The sequence below is a fragment of the Capricornis sumatraensis genome, chromosome 3 (assembly GCF_032405125.1).
Source record: "Capricornis sumatraensis isolate serow.1 chromosome 3, serow.2, whole genome shotgun sequence".
NCBI lineage: Eukaryota > Metazoa > Chordata > Mammalia > Artiodactyla > Bovidae > Capricornis > Capricornis sumatraensis.
Window position 1 is genome coordinate 92,995,971 of NC_091071.1, and position 15,665 is coordinate 93,011,635.

Consider the following 15,665-nt stretch of genomic DNA (forward strand, 5'->3'; position numbering starts at 1 on the left):
TTTAAATAGCTAAACTGATTGGTAGGAATTCAGTTCAGTTCAGTTGCTCTGTCATGTCCGACTCTTTGCGACCCCATGGACTGCAGCACGCCAGGCCTCCCTGTCCATCACCAACTCCTGGAGTTTACTCAAACTCATGTCCATTGAGTCGGTGATGCCATCCAACCATCTCATCCTCTGTCATTCCCTTCTCCTCCCGCCTTCAATCTTTCCCAGCATCAGGGTCTTTTCAAGTGAGTCAGTTCTTCGCATGAGGTGGCCAAAGTATTGGAGTTTCAGCTTCAACATCAGTTCTTCCCAATGAAAACTCAGGACTGATCTTCTTTAGGATGGACTGGTTGGATCTCCTTGCAGTCCAAGGGACTCTCAAGAGTCTTCTCCAGCACCACAGATCAAAAGCATCAATTATTTGGTGCTTAGCTTTCTTTATAGTCTAATTCTTACATCCGTACATGACCACTGGAAAAACCATACCCTTGACTATCCAGACCTTTGTTGGCAAAGTAATCTCTGCTTTTTAATATGCTAAGTTGGTCATAACCTTCCTTCCAAGGATTGGTAGGAGAAAGCCTCCCTAATGGTATTTGTGCATCTTCTCTATTCATATGGCTGTCTTCTTGATTCGTTTCCTTCTTTTTTTTTAAATCATGGTAAAATGCACAAAACATAAAATTTACCGTGTTGACCATTTTTAAGTGTTCAGTTCATTGGTGTTAAAAACATTCATAATGTTGCACAACCGTCACCACTATCCATCTCCAAGGCTCTTTTCATCTTCTAAAACTGAAACTCTATACCCTTTAAATAATAATTCCCCATTCCTTTCTCCTTTTAGTCTCTGGAAACTATCCTTCTAGTGATACTTCCTGTGTCTATGATTTTTTTTTCTTTTTTTGTAGTGGAGGTGGTCTGATTCTCTCTTGATAACATTGTAGCTAGTCAGGGAGACTAGTGGGGAGAGTCAGTCAAAATATATGGAGCTGTAGGAAATGGAACAAGGAAGAATGGGACTTGTACTCTGTTAAGCATCCAGTACAGTTAGTTCAATGACCTTGCACAAGTTCTTTAAGCACTCTGGCCTCCATTTCCTCGTTTATAAAATGGGGACAGTAATATTGCTTACCACATATGATTTTTAAGAGTAAGAAATGGAGTAATACATGTAAAATATACAGCAGTAACTGACACATCCTAAGCACTAGATAAATTTTCGTGATGGTGACAAGCTCTCAGGGCAATTGTCCTTGGTTAAATTACACAGTTCAAGCAGAAAAGGAAGTGGTAGCTGACACAACCCCACCAGGCTGTGTGGGACTAGAGATCAGCTGTGAGGATAGTTTGGTTATTCAAATGGCCTATTTACTATTTCATGTTTATGTCAGCTTTTTCACTTTGTAAGGACTTGAAATATTGTTTTTTGTTGAAAGCACCCATGGCAATGTGAAAGATACAAACAAATCAGCATTTCTTAAGTGAAAGGGAACCCATGTGTGTATCACTGACTTTGACAGTCACGTGAGTGACCATATCACTGTCTAGAAAATTTTGGTTATTACCAGAGAAAGTATCCACAGAGCGTTATGAAATTCCTGTTATAGAAATCAATACTTTCCTTATATAACAACATTTCTTACTGCCTACAACTTGGGCTTTAAATAGCGTAAGAGATGATATTGTTTGAGATTAAAAGGCCAAACTGAACATGCGCTTACACATGCTCCACTAATGCTTTGCAGACAGTGACTAGAGATTTTTTTAATTCCACTTCTACCTAGATGCTGTTGTTTCCGTGACACTAGTTTTGGGAATGGTGCTGAGCACATTCAGCCATTGCAAGTGATGGATTAGATAGTAATTAATGTGTGTTATGAAACTCACATCTGGGCCTTCTACCAACTGAGAGTTGGTTTGATTTGATCTGGCAAAAGGAGTTTCAAAGCATTTGGTTTTTAAACTATAGTGATTTATAGAAAAGTGCCTCTTCAGATGGCTATCAGCTGGTAACAGGTTGAGTTCCCAGAAAAAAAAGGCTCTTTCATTGTCCTGATTTTTCCAAATGGCACACCTACCAGGGAACTTCTTTTCAACATAGCCTCCTGGGGCTATCTCTTCCATTTGTTGGATATGCTGCCTATGGATTGAACCAGTGATGCTGAGATTGTAGTTCACTGTGTTATAAACTTATTTTGGGTTATTGGATAAAACTTGGGCTATCAAAACCATGGAAGTAAAGTACTTCAGTATAAAGTTAGGATTTAAAAAATATTCATAAATTTATGTGAGCAATTTTTTTCATTTCAAAGTGGCTAATGTTTGCTCTACAAAAATTCTCCTGCTTTAAATTCTGTTTTCTCCTACATTCCTTTCCCTTTTTTTCTGTCTTGTTATCTCTATAGTGAACAAGATACAGACACTAAATACCTTCCTCCTCTCTTGACTCCTTTTTTAGCAAGGCTTGCAGATACTAAAGAGAAGGCAATGGCAACCCACTCCAGTACTCTTGCCTGGAAAATCTCATGGACGGAGGAGCCTGGTGGGCTGCAGTCCATGAGGTCACTAAGAGTTGGGCACGTCTGAGCGACTTCACTTTCACTTTTCACTTTCATGCATTGAAGAAGGAAATGGCAACCCACTCCAGTATTCTTGGCCTGGAGAATCCCAGGGACGGGGAGCCTGATGGGCTGCCTGCCGTCTATGATGTCACACAGAGTCGGACACAACTGAAGCGACTTAGCAGCAGCAGCAGCAGCAGCAGATACTAAAATCAGTCTTTCATTTTTGTTTTTGGATTTCACTTTAGTATGTTTAACTTTTTGTGTCTATTTTACCTTTTTTGGGCATTGCTCTTTAGGCTTTTTATTTCTTTGGGAAATTGAAGGTTTATTTTTTTTATTTGGGAAAGATTTATTTATTTATTTGGCCAATGAAAGATCCTTCTCCTCTGTTAAAGGAATGTCAAGCATCATTAAGCAGCACAGGAACCTTTTTGGAAGGGGTAAAGAGTTTTCCAGTTTCATACTAGACCTTGTTGTAAGACAAGTGCTAAAGGCAAACTTGATTTAATCACACTGGAGGGCTCTGAAAGAGAATCATTAGGAATCACCTTCCACTCAGCTATGGCTACTGGTATCCTATACCAGATGAAGAATGATGGTATTTTGGTGTTTTCCCTAAATATAAATTTCCTCTATAGATCCCAAGGATAGTACTTTGCAACCTTCAATATACATGTGAATCACCTGGCAGCTTGTTAGACTATTTTTTTAAAATTAATTAATGTTTTAATTAAAGGATAATTGCTTTACAAAATTTTGTTTTCTGTCAAACCTCAACATGAATCAACCATAGGTATACATATAATCCCCTCCCTTTTGAACCTAAGATTTTTGTGTGGGGCCTAAGATTCTACATTTCTAACACCCTCCCACATAATACTAATGTGATTGGTCCCTAGACCACACTACTTGAATAGCAAGGGTCTAGAAGGGTCTGGGCTTTCAAATGTTTCTTGTCTCCTTTTGATTTTTTTCTCCTTTTCTTGAGGTAAAGTATTGATGTGCATTATGGCATAGTTTTGTTTGTGCCCTGCAAGAGTCTGTTTCCCCAGTCCTGTGTAAGTTCTGTAATCAAATCTCACTGGCCTCCAAAGTCAAATTCTTTGGGAGTTCTCAGTCCCTTTGCCAGATCCCCAGGTTGGAAATCTGTTGTGGATCCTAGAACTTTCTTAACAGTGCGAGAATTTCTTTGGCATAATTGTTCTTCAGTTTGTGGGTCGTCTGCTTGGTGGCTCTGTGGTCAGGTTAATGGCAACCTCATTCAAGAGGGCTTTTGCCACAGGCTGTGTGACCAGGTAGCTGCACTCAGAGCCCCTGCCCCTGTGGCAGGCCACTGCTGACCCATCCCTCCACAGGAGACTCCAACACAGGTCTGAATGTTGGTCTCTAATTTAGCAGCTTCCTGCTGAGACTGTTTGATCTGTATATTCTGTATATAACTGATCTGTATATAACTCTGTATATTCATGGAGAAAAAAAGAGTCTGAATTAGCATACTTGTTTGATCTTTTCCCTGAAAGGTCTTAAGAACATTATGTTTAAAACTCTATTCAGTTTTATCTACTGAAGCACTCTCTGCCATTTGCTACAGTGCAGGGTGAAGCGATCAGGAAGCTGCTAAATTAAGAGATCAATGTTCAGGGTCCCACAGGTGAAGCTTTGACCATTGTTTCCACCTTTTTTACCTCTACAAAATGAGGTGATGTGCCTTCTTATGAATCCTGAGGACAGTGTCAAAGCCTCTGACCATGCAGTAAAGTGAGAAAAGCGAATAAAGAGTTTCTTTTAATATATATATATTTTTTTCTTTTTAAGAGCAGTTTTAGGTTCATAAAAAAACTGAGAAGTTATAGAAATTTCCCATATACTCCTTGCCCCATAAATGTATAGCTTCCCCTATTATCAACTCCCAAATAGTATAGATTCCTATCATGTCGCATCATAGCATCTGCACTTAGTGCAGAACTCAGGAAATAACAACAACAATAAAGGGACATCTTTCAAATAAATTGATATGTTAAAAAAAAAAAGAATTGATGGTGATGTGGTATGGACAGTATGGTTAAAAATAAGTGTAATTTCAGAGAAAAGCAGCTTGTGTTCCATGATGCATTTTTGAAAAAGAAAAGAAGAATGAACTTCCCTGCAAGTTTTCCATTGCAAGGAGAATGCAAAATTTGTGTTGTTACTCTAAAAATAAATAAATCAAGAATGTTTGTTTACATTTTAAAAATAGAATTATCGATACTAGCATTCCATAAGCTCTTTTGATGGCTGATGAAGTGCTAAAACACAAGCAGCCTCATTTTTTTTAAGCCCTTGAGCTGGCCACTTACACTTGCAAACAAGATAGGTAAGAAGCAAGGGAAAACCATCTAGGCAATATGTATTTTTAATATAAGGTTGATTTCTATTTGTTTTGGAATTTGAATCTCTGAATTTACCTCTGTTTGATTCTTCAGCGAGAGTACTTGAATTGGTTTGTGTTTGCCCTTGTTTGAAGACTATGTACATATAACAAAGAAAATTAATGTAACAAGAGCATTTCCTGTTGCTTAAGGTTTTTGTTAGTTTTTTTTTTTTAAGAACAGTGAATCTCTATTGTTATAATCACTGATCATTTTGGAACCATCATGTGAATTATACCAATGGTAATTCCTTTAGAAAGATAAAATTTTGAGGGTTTTGCCAATTGAAGTATTCAGTGTAAAAACAGATTTCTCCAAATGTAGCAAATTGTTGGTTCATTTACTAACCATGTTTGTTTCATGTATTTGCATTTGCCAGACAAACACTGAGAATATATATTTTAATTTTATTGCAGAACTACCATTTCAAGGCATACCGTGAAGTTATAATTTATGTTCCTGAGATTTTTTTGTAGTTTTAGAATGATCATTTCAATTTAGCCCTGGGTACCTTATACTATTATGCTAGGAACACTTCCAGTTTAAACATATATAATTTATTTTTAACAGATTTTGCTTGGTGTACACAAATGAAATGTAACAGTCATTACAGAGATTGTCTTAGTTCATTTACTAAACATGAATCCATGTCCTCTGTTTCCCTTATCTTTGCATGACTTTCAGCTGGGCTTCTGTTCTCTGCTTTGATGCAAATTTCAGGTTAAAGAAGGAGGCTCCCAACACGAGGTCCTTTTCATGAAACAATTCTGGCAAGTGATGTGTGTGTATGTGTGTTATTCAGATGCTCCGTATAATTTAGATAATTCATTCTGAAAAATCAAATTTCTAAATCAAACCGTCAAGCATTCTTAACCCTTTTATGTGTGTAACTCTTTGCTTCAAAACCCCCAAATAGAAAACCTTGATCTTGAAACATTTCCTCTTTGGAAGATGATGGTTTCATCTTTTGAAGTTATTTTAGCTTTATTCAAGAAAAATTATTCAAAATTCAACTTCTAATTAGAGTCTTCATTCTTTCATCAAGCAGAATAGATCAAGCAAACTAAGCATATACTCCTCCGTGAATTTCCAGCAGAAATTACCCAGTGGTAAGCATATAAATATAAATAATATGAAAACATTGTGTGGTATGCTCTGTATGGGACTTATGCCCAGCAAGTTTTGGCTTCTGGGTATTTATACTGGGTTTGTGTTACCTTTGCACATGAAATCTCGATGGTTTATTATGTATTGTCAAGCTCAGCACATGTGGTATACAAAGTAGTTCCTTTATTCTGTACTTAGGAGAATGTTTGAGGAAGGTTTCATTGTGTAAAGCTGTTTATTGCTTGGACAGATTTTATGCCATTTGAAACTGGAATTATGTAGAGCAATTATCAAGAGTGTAACAGAGATTTTGGATTCAGCAAATAGGCGGGGCTCAGAAATTAGGCTTTCATCAGTAGTGAATAAATCTCTCTAAAGGATTAAGGTAGGAGAGCAAGCTTTTGCAGATTTGTATTCACTGTGTATTGAGCTTTCATAAGATGCCATAAGGAGTTTTAGAACTTCCCTGGCAGAAGCTAAAAAATAAAGATGGGATTCTGTGAGCGTTATGGGTTGTTAGGTGAGTTTGCTTTGGGCTATCAAATAAAAATGGCACATGTCATTAGGCTTATGGAGAGAGGGTTTTAAATATCTTTCTTCAAAATTATGTCCTCTTTTGATTTATTCCATGGTCCTTTTTATTTGTCTCATATTTCTGAAAGAGGCCTGTGATGGCGGGGGCGGGGGGTGCGGTGCCCAAGGGATCATCCCTCTTGTAATTTGACATGTTGAATTCTGTATGATCCACACATTTTTTTCTTTGATATTGGACACTTTCCAAGCACTGAATTATTCCTGCTGTTTAAAAAAAAAAGCCAAACCCAAACAAAAGTCTTTTTAAGAGAGTGAAAAAGCCTTAAATATAACTGTGGGTCTTTACAAAGCAGAAGCCTCAAGATCACAATTGAAAAACTAAAAATATTTAGCCCTGCATGAGATCCTCTGGCCTCTTCGTAGATGATGGTTTGATTGTCCTTCCAGCTTTCATTCATGCCCGTATCCTCCATTATCTCTGATATTCAGTCTTCAGAGGAGAAAGATGAATAGTGTCTTCATTGGGAGGCACATGGGTAATATGAAGGTGGAAGTGACTTCGGTAGATAAAGATCCACCAAATACTGGCCTGCAGGCTCTCATTACACAGAGGTTGGAGGAGTGCAAGAAAAAGATCAAATTCAGCAGAGAGAAACAGCACACATCATCTTAGCTGATCGATAACCAGTTTCTGAGAGTAACAACTGTCAGCTGAGCTGTATCAGTCACTCCTGGAGACTTAGCAAGGAGTGAAGATCACATCCCTTTCAAACTTGGAGGCCTTTAAAGTAAGCAAACCTACAGAGACTAAGGCTTGTTGCAATGATTTCTCTATAACATTTTGAAGATCTGCTTTACTGATGGAAAAATATTTTCACCAATGCAAGTGATATGAGTTAAAGAAAAAGCAAGATAAATTAGGCCATTATTGTCACATTTTTCACAGCCACCCTACTAAACCCTGATGTTTAAAAGGAGTTTATATAAAGGGGAACATAATTTTTGATACAATACTGAACTTGCAGTTTGCTAAAACGAATACTTTACAACAGTCTCAGCATGTTCTGACTAGAACAAAGTCTTAGCAATGGCTTCCAGTCAAGCATAGCTACATACTTCATTTAGACATTTCTAGAATGAAAACAAGAGGGAACTTTTAAGAGTCTTTAAACCCTACTTCCCCACCCACTCCTTCAAGTATAAATTTAGATAAGTGTACTGTACAGAAAACAAGCATCCAAATAGACTCATTTGATTATATAGCTTTTCTGTCTAGGAATTATGGAAACAGGATGCTTTATTTGATCTTGGAATATAATATTACTGAAAGTTTTCGCTAAGGTTAATGAAAAGGGAATTCAATAGATACATTAAAATGCCTGAAACAAGCTCATGAGTTAGAACACTGAGCTCATTACACTTTAAGACTGGAAGTCAGAATTCTGATGCCAGTCAGTATTGTCTCTCTCTGTGTGTGTGATTGTGCATGTTAGTGTGTGTGTGTGTGTGTGTGTGTGTGTGTGTGTGTGTGTGAAGTGAGAGGTTGCCCTAGGAAAAGAAATTTCTTTGGCTCAATATTTTAGAGCATGTTACTTCAGAGAAACACCTTTTAATTGGCATTTAAACTCTATCGATACACACTGTATAAGAATGACAGTTTTCTTTTCTGGAGACCATTGATTAGTGGCTCAATTTTCTCATCAATATTTAACCACTGGGAAGCAAGAGAGGTCTATTAGGTTATCTCAAGAATTGTTTGAAAATCTGTAATAATTTGAATCAAAATTCAATCTGAGAAAACTTGGGAAACCTGTCTGACTAGAAAGCTTTTCCTTTCTCCTCCCCTCCCCCACTCCCTTCTTCAAGTTCTTCTGATTTGTGAGCCCAGGGCAAGTTTAATTATAATTAGTTAATGTTAGTTAATTAGGTAATGTTCATATAGTGCTTTGAAGATGAAAAGTGTTTTAGAAATGCTAAGTGCTATCATTATTAATATCAGCAAAGGGGGAAAATTAAGTATGACGAACACTTTTAGAAACTGCAGAATCTGAAAGTGAAGTGCTTGATGGCATGTGACTCTCGGTTCCACCATTTCATCTCTTCCTGCTGAAAAGTGAAGCAGCCTTTTGTCTCCATTGTTTGGGTGTCCAGAGCTCCCTTCCCCCTTCCCTGTTCTGTGCTGACACTGTTCAAAGAGGTGAGCAGTCAATCTTAGGCTAAACACTTCTCCAAATATATGTCTTCAAGCACATATACTCACATGTATGTATGTTCACACATACATAGTCCAGCTTTCAACGTAAGGCCATGCTCATGTTTATTTCTGAGCTCAGAAATGTTCTATAGGCCCTCACTCTTTCTATTTTCTTTAACCCTTCTTGTTCTGTATTGCCGAAGAAAACAGTAGAAAGCTAACAAGGACACAAGGAATCACTGTTCTTTGGATTATCTAATTTATTTAAGGAAATAAATCTGCCAAATGGAAAAGTATCTCTTTGTTGCAAACATAAGGAATTCTCTTAGTCGTAACTAAAATGCAAACTTGTGAGGCACATGGCTTCTAAGCCTTAGAAAAATGCATGGCTGTCCCACGCAATTTGCAGAACAGAAGGCATTCATACACCAGGTTATCTCTGGATGGAGCTTTATACAACCTTTTATTAGCTATGCTGAAGAAAGTAGGTCAATATAATTTCCAAAGTACAGAGGAAAGTGGGCCCTGGCCAGAGCTAAGTCCAGATGAGTTTGGAAGTTGCTCTTTGGAGAGGAGCGCTAATTGGAGGCAGTGCCTTCCTCACTGTCTCCCAAACTGAAATTAGATTTGTTGTAGAATTTAATTTTGAAGAGGCTTATAATGAAGAACAGGTTAAAGTTTGGGGGTCTTGGAATGAAATAAATCAATGTATGGTGGCAGAGAGACCAAAGAGCAGAAAGAGGGTTCGGGGTCTATATTGCCATCTCACACGGGACCTCTACATAGAAAGTATAGATGATATTTGAGTGATCAAAAGTTATAGAAAGTCATATAGGAAACTCAGCTCGATTCCTCACTTCTTTGTTTAGCCCCTTATTCCTTGTTACCTTTCCTTTATATTAAATGTTTAGTTGGGAGTAAATACCAGGGAAATGGCATGGAAGTATCTTAGAATTAAGTTAAATTATTCCCAAGAGTCCAAATTGGTTTCTTGCTGTTTGGTAGACTAATTTGTGCATCTCACCAAAGGGCTAATGAACACTTCACTTTGGCACTTGGAAACAGACACATTCAGATCATGTTAATCAAACATAATTAACTTTCAAGGAAGGAGGCTGGAAGAGTGGGCCAAAACAAATATGCTGAAACAGAACAGAGATGAATGCAAAATCTTGCAGTTAAAAAAATAAAATCAACTGCACATACATAGAATAGCTATGTGGTTTATTAAAACAAAGCAAGACAAGACATCATCCACCCAACTGTAAAGGTTTGAGTTGACTAAAAGCTCCGCATGTATGCAGTGATGTCGTCCAAATGCTAAAGACTAAGGCCTCAGTTTCACGTGGCAAGTTTCTAGCACCAAGGTTGATGGAGGGCTGCTCTGGCCTGTTAAGGCCACATCCTGGGCTTTGAATTTTGAGAATTCTTGAGTATCTTATGAGGAATGATTTAACTTGGAGCGATTTTGACTAGAAAAGTGAAGATTCTAGAAACAGGATGATCATTTCAAATGAAAAAGAAAGAAAAAAATTTTTTTCAATATGAAAAATCCTAACATCTGGAGGAGAGATTAGACCTAAATGGCTGTGGCTAAAGAAGCAATAACCAGTCAAACTATGGTTCTAGACTTTAAAGTTCTCTGTATATTGATCCAGACTTCCACCCTCATGCTGTTCTCCCCTGCTCTCTTACCAGAATCCTTTACCCATCCACTCTGGGTTGCTGCACTTTTTTTCCGAACACACCTTTCTAGTTACCTGGAGAGCCTCCCCTTATCTTTATATTATCTCTACTACTTTTCTGTCCAGTTGAATTCTTCGAAGTCTTGCCTAGTGGTTTTCAACCTTGGCTGCATATTAGAATTACCTAGAGAGCCTTTAAAAAGTCTATGCCTGGGCTCCTTTCAGGGCTTCTAATTTAATTGGTCTGGGGTGGGGCCCAGGCATCAGTATTATCTTAAACTCACCAGGTGATTTTAATGAAAACCTGGTGTCAAGGACCAGCAGTTTAGTCCCAACTAAACTTGGATGATTCATTACTCCATTTGACTTGCTCCTTTGACTGTTCCTTAGAACACTCACTTGTAATTAATATAGTGTCTGACTTTATTCATTTAAGAAGAAAGAACTACCTGTTTTTGTACTGTTAAGCATCTTTCAGGGTCCACACATCTCATTTTTCCTAAATCCCTTGGATGTGTTTTATATTCCATATTCCATCCTCTCCAGTACAGTGCCTTACACATAGGACTGTGCATGTGTGAATTTAAAATTATTATAGAAAATCAATAAAATATTTCTGACTTAATTGGCAAATAAAATAATATTTTGATAGTTGGTACTAAACTTATAAAAATCATTATATTTAGAAATCTATGTAAAAAAAAAAAGGATGGGTCATGAAAATTTAGTTAAACTATTGAGTGAAAAGAGTATTTGGGATGCATTCAGTTTTGCAGGGTATATCATGGAGAGTAATTGTGAGGGTTCACCAAAGGTGACACCCAGAAGACATGGAATGATTGGGTTTGGGTTGCCTGGCAGTGGCTTGGCTTGACTTTACTCATGAGAAGTTGGGACATGAGACTGCAACAGCATGCAAGGTTACTTTTCTGTTTCTGGCCAGTGGGACTATCTTTGCTTTCTTTATTGCCTGAGACAGGGGGGCTTTTGGAATCACTGGACTGAATTTTGTTTTAGCCCTACAGGTGGATTTGTTCAAGCCAGAACAAAAACTACAGGCCAAGAAACTGATGGAGTAACTAAACTGTTAATAAATTCCAGTGCCACCTAATAATAATACTTTGTATTTATATAGCCTCTTTCTTGGAGGAGCTCAAAACACTTTATAGGCACTGAAAGTTAATCAAGTTGGGAATTTTTCAATCATAGTGGGAGTGAGATCCAGGCCTACAAACCCCCAAGCAAGCTTTCCTTATTTACACATGTGGACCCTGTTAGTGTGGTGACTTCAAAAAGTCTGAGGCTCTTTGGGTTTAGAGATGTTGTAACATTAAATGAGCTGAAATTCATTTCTGGCCAGCTGGTGTAAGGATCCAAACAATGTTTAAAATATTTTAACAAATGAAAACATTAAAAAAATAATATGCAGCTGTCTGGCATTACTTTGTAACTATGACAATTGCTGAAATATAATGATCCCTGTGTTTGTGTTTCTAGTTATTATAAGAATAATTGTGAGGATGGAGAATGAATTTTACTTTTTTAGTTTATTGAAATTTCTTGTTTCCCTTTAATGTGTATAATCTCTGAGCAATAAAAGGGACTAGAGAAGTAGAAGTTTCTATAGCATAGTTAAGGGTAAGAGGTTAAAAATAAAGATCTTATGACAAAAATGTTAAGTGGTACCTTGATTATTCTCATGGCAATTAGGGTATCATTTTATGGAAGAGCCCTTTAAATAAGAGCTTTCAAACATGAACAACAAATGCACTCTGTGATGGAATTTTATACTATTGGTTCCTAATGAGAATGATGCAAATGATCCATGTCATCAAAGACTGATTAGTTGTATGAGCTTAATCTTGAAATCTGTGCCCTGTGGTCTGTTGCATTCCTTGCTTGAGAACTCCTTCCTTAGCACTTGAACTTAACATGATTTGCTTGTTTATTGTGGAGTTGGATTTTGTCTAGGCAACCACTTTCTTTTTCTGGGGTCCTGGGGACTCAAAATGTGTGACATGTAGCAAGGTTTTATGTATCTTCTAAAGAAGCAGATGGAATTGATTTTAGCATCTGCCATATTGTAGTGGAATGGGTCTTCCAAAATTAGAATATCACTTCTTCATTCAAAGAGACTTTGTAATTCCAAATAAAAATCATGGGTTCAGTAAGCATCTGTTGATTGATTTTTCTTAACATGTTGTTCCTCAAGGTGAGATGAATAGCATTGTGAGGGTCAGGATGACTTTATGTGGAGCTAGGACCCTACCTGGAGTAACAAGCAAGTTTGGCCTTGGAGAACAAAATGAAGCAGGGCAAAGGTTAACTGAATTCTGTCAAGAGAATGCATTGGTCATAGTAAATACCCTTTTTCAACAACACAAGAAATGACTTTATACATCACCATATGGCCAATACTGCAATCAAATTGATTACATTATTTGTAGCTGAAGACAGAGAAGCTGTATACAGTCAGCAGAAACAAGACCTGGAGCTGACTGTGGTTCAGATCATCAGCTTCTCATAGCAAAATTAAACTAAAAGAAGCAGGGAAAACTACTAGGTCAGCTAGGTATGACTTAGTCAAATACCCTATGAATATGCAGTGGAGGTAACAAATAGATTCAAGGGATTAGAACTTGTAAACAGTGTGCCTGAAGAACTATGGACAGAGGTCCATAAATTATACAGGAAGCAGCTAACAACACCCTCCCCCCAAAAAGAAAAGCAAGAAGGCAAAGTGGTTATTTGAGGAGGCCTTACAAATAGCTAAAGAAAGAAGAGAAGTGAAAAGCAAAGGAGAGAGGGAAAGGCATATCCAACTAAACGCAGATTTCCAAAGAACAGCACAGAGAGACAAGAAGGTCTTCTTCAATGAACACTGTATAAAATTAGAAGAAAACAACAGAAGGGGAAAGACTAGAGAGCTCTTCAGGAAAATTGGAGATATCAAGGGAACATTTTGCACAGTGAGCACAAAGGTGAGCGCAGTAAATAACGTAAACAGTAGAGAGCTAGTGGACGCTGAAGAGATCAAGAAGAGATGGAAAGAATATATGGAAGAACTGTATAAAAAAGATTCAGATGTACCGGATGACTATGATGGTGCGGTCAGCCACCCAGAGCCAGACATTCTGGACAGTGAAGTCAAGTGGGCCTTAGGAAGCACTGCTGTTAATAAAGCTAGTGGTGCAATAGAGTTTCAGTAGAACTATTCAAAACCCTAAAGGATGATGCCATAAAGGTGTTGCTTTCAATATGTCAGCAAATCTGGAGGACCCAGCAGTGGCCACAGGACTAGAAAAGGTTAATCCTTATTCCAATTCCCAGGAAGGGTAGTACTAAAGAATGTGCTAACCATCAGACAGTTGCCCTCATCTCCCATGCTTAAAAATCTTGCATGCTAGGCTTCAGAATGTGAACCAAGAACTTCCAGATGTCCAAGTTGGATTTAGAAAAGGAAGAGGAACCAAAGATCAAATTGCCAGGATTCACTGGATCATAGAGAAAGCTAGGGAATTAAAAAAAAATATCTACCTCTGTTTCATTTACTATGACAAAACCTTTGATTGTGTTGATCATAATAAACTGTGGAAAGCTCTTAAAGAGATGGGAGTACCAGACAATCTTACCTGTCTTCTGAGAAATCTGTATGCGGGTCAAGAAGCAACAGTTAGAACCCTGTATGGAACCACTGATTGGTTCAAGATTGAGAAAGGAGTGGGACAGGGCTGTCTGCTGTCAGCACATTTGTCTAATATGTACATCATGAGAAATGCTGGGCTGGATGAGTTACAAGCTGGACTCAACATTGACAGGAGAAACATTGACAGCCTCAGAATTGCAGATGATACCTCTATAATGGCAGAAAGCAAGGAGGAACTAAAGAGCCTCTTGATGAGGGTGAAGGAGGAGAGTGAAAGAGCTGGCTTAAAACTAATATTAAAAAAAAGAACTAAGATCATGGCATCCGGCCCCATTACTTCATGGCAAGTAGAGGGGGAAAAGGTGGAAGTAGTGCCAGATTTCCTCTTCTTGGGCTCTAAAATTACTGGAGATGGTGACTGCAGCCATGAAATCAGAAGACGTTTGCTTCCTGGCAGGAAAACTATGACAAACCTATACAGTGTGATGAAAAGCAGAGACATTACTCTGCCAACAAAGGTCTGTATACTCAAGGCTATGGTCTTCCCAGTGGTCACATACGGTTGTGAGAGCTGAACTGTAAAGAAGGCAGAGTGCTGAAGAATTGATGTCTTTGAACTATCATGCTGAAGAAGACTCCTGAAGGTCCCTTGGACAGCAAGGAGATCAAACCAGTCAATCTGAAGGGAAATCAACCCTGAGTACTCATTGGAAGGAATGAGCATGAAGTTGAAACTCCAGTATTTTGGTCATCTAATGCAAACATCTGACTCATTGGAAAAGTCCCTGATTCTGGGAAAGATTGAGGGTGGAAAGAGAAGAGAGCATCAGAGGATGAGATGGTTAGATAGCATCACCGATGCAATGAACACGGACTTGGGCAAACTTCGGGAGATGGCAAAGGACAGAGAGGCCTGGCATGCTGAAGTCCATGGGGTTGCAAAGAGTCAGACACAGACCAAAAAAGAAAAAAAAGGAAAGAAAATAAAACTAAAAAAACCTGTTGAATTACCTAAAATCCCACTCTCCAACAATGACTGTAATCAACATATTAGTATATTTCATTCCTGTGTTTTTCTGCCATGAATACTTAAAAACTGGGAATGCTTTTGCAAACATTTGCTGGAAGCTCTTAGTTACTTCTCAGGGCTATAATTTGTGGATGGGCTTCTGTGAGAAGAGCCTGCGCTATTGGAATATCAGTCCAGTTCCCAGGACAATGGTCCCAAAGACCCCATTTTTGTAGATGAGGAATCTGAGACTGGTGAGGTAATTGGGCGACTGAACAACAGGACCCTACATTTCATAAAACTGAATTACGTAGAGTTCTTTTTCCAATTCTTCTTCCATTTTTCTAATTATATAAAGGAGACAGGCTTAGCTGGATACTGGTATATTTTTAACATTACTCCCTTTTAGACAAAGAGAAATGTGAAAAGAAAAAATGAAAATATTTAAAGAAAATGTTAAATAAACAAAAGTACAGGTGGTATGTGTATATGTCACAAAAGTTGGTATATGAGCATGACTGAATTCC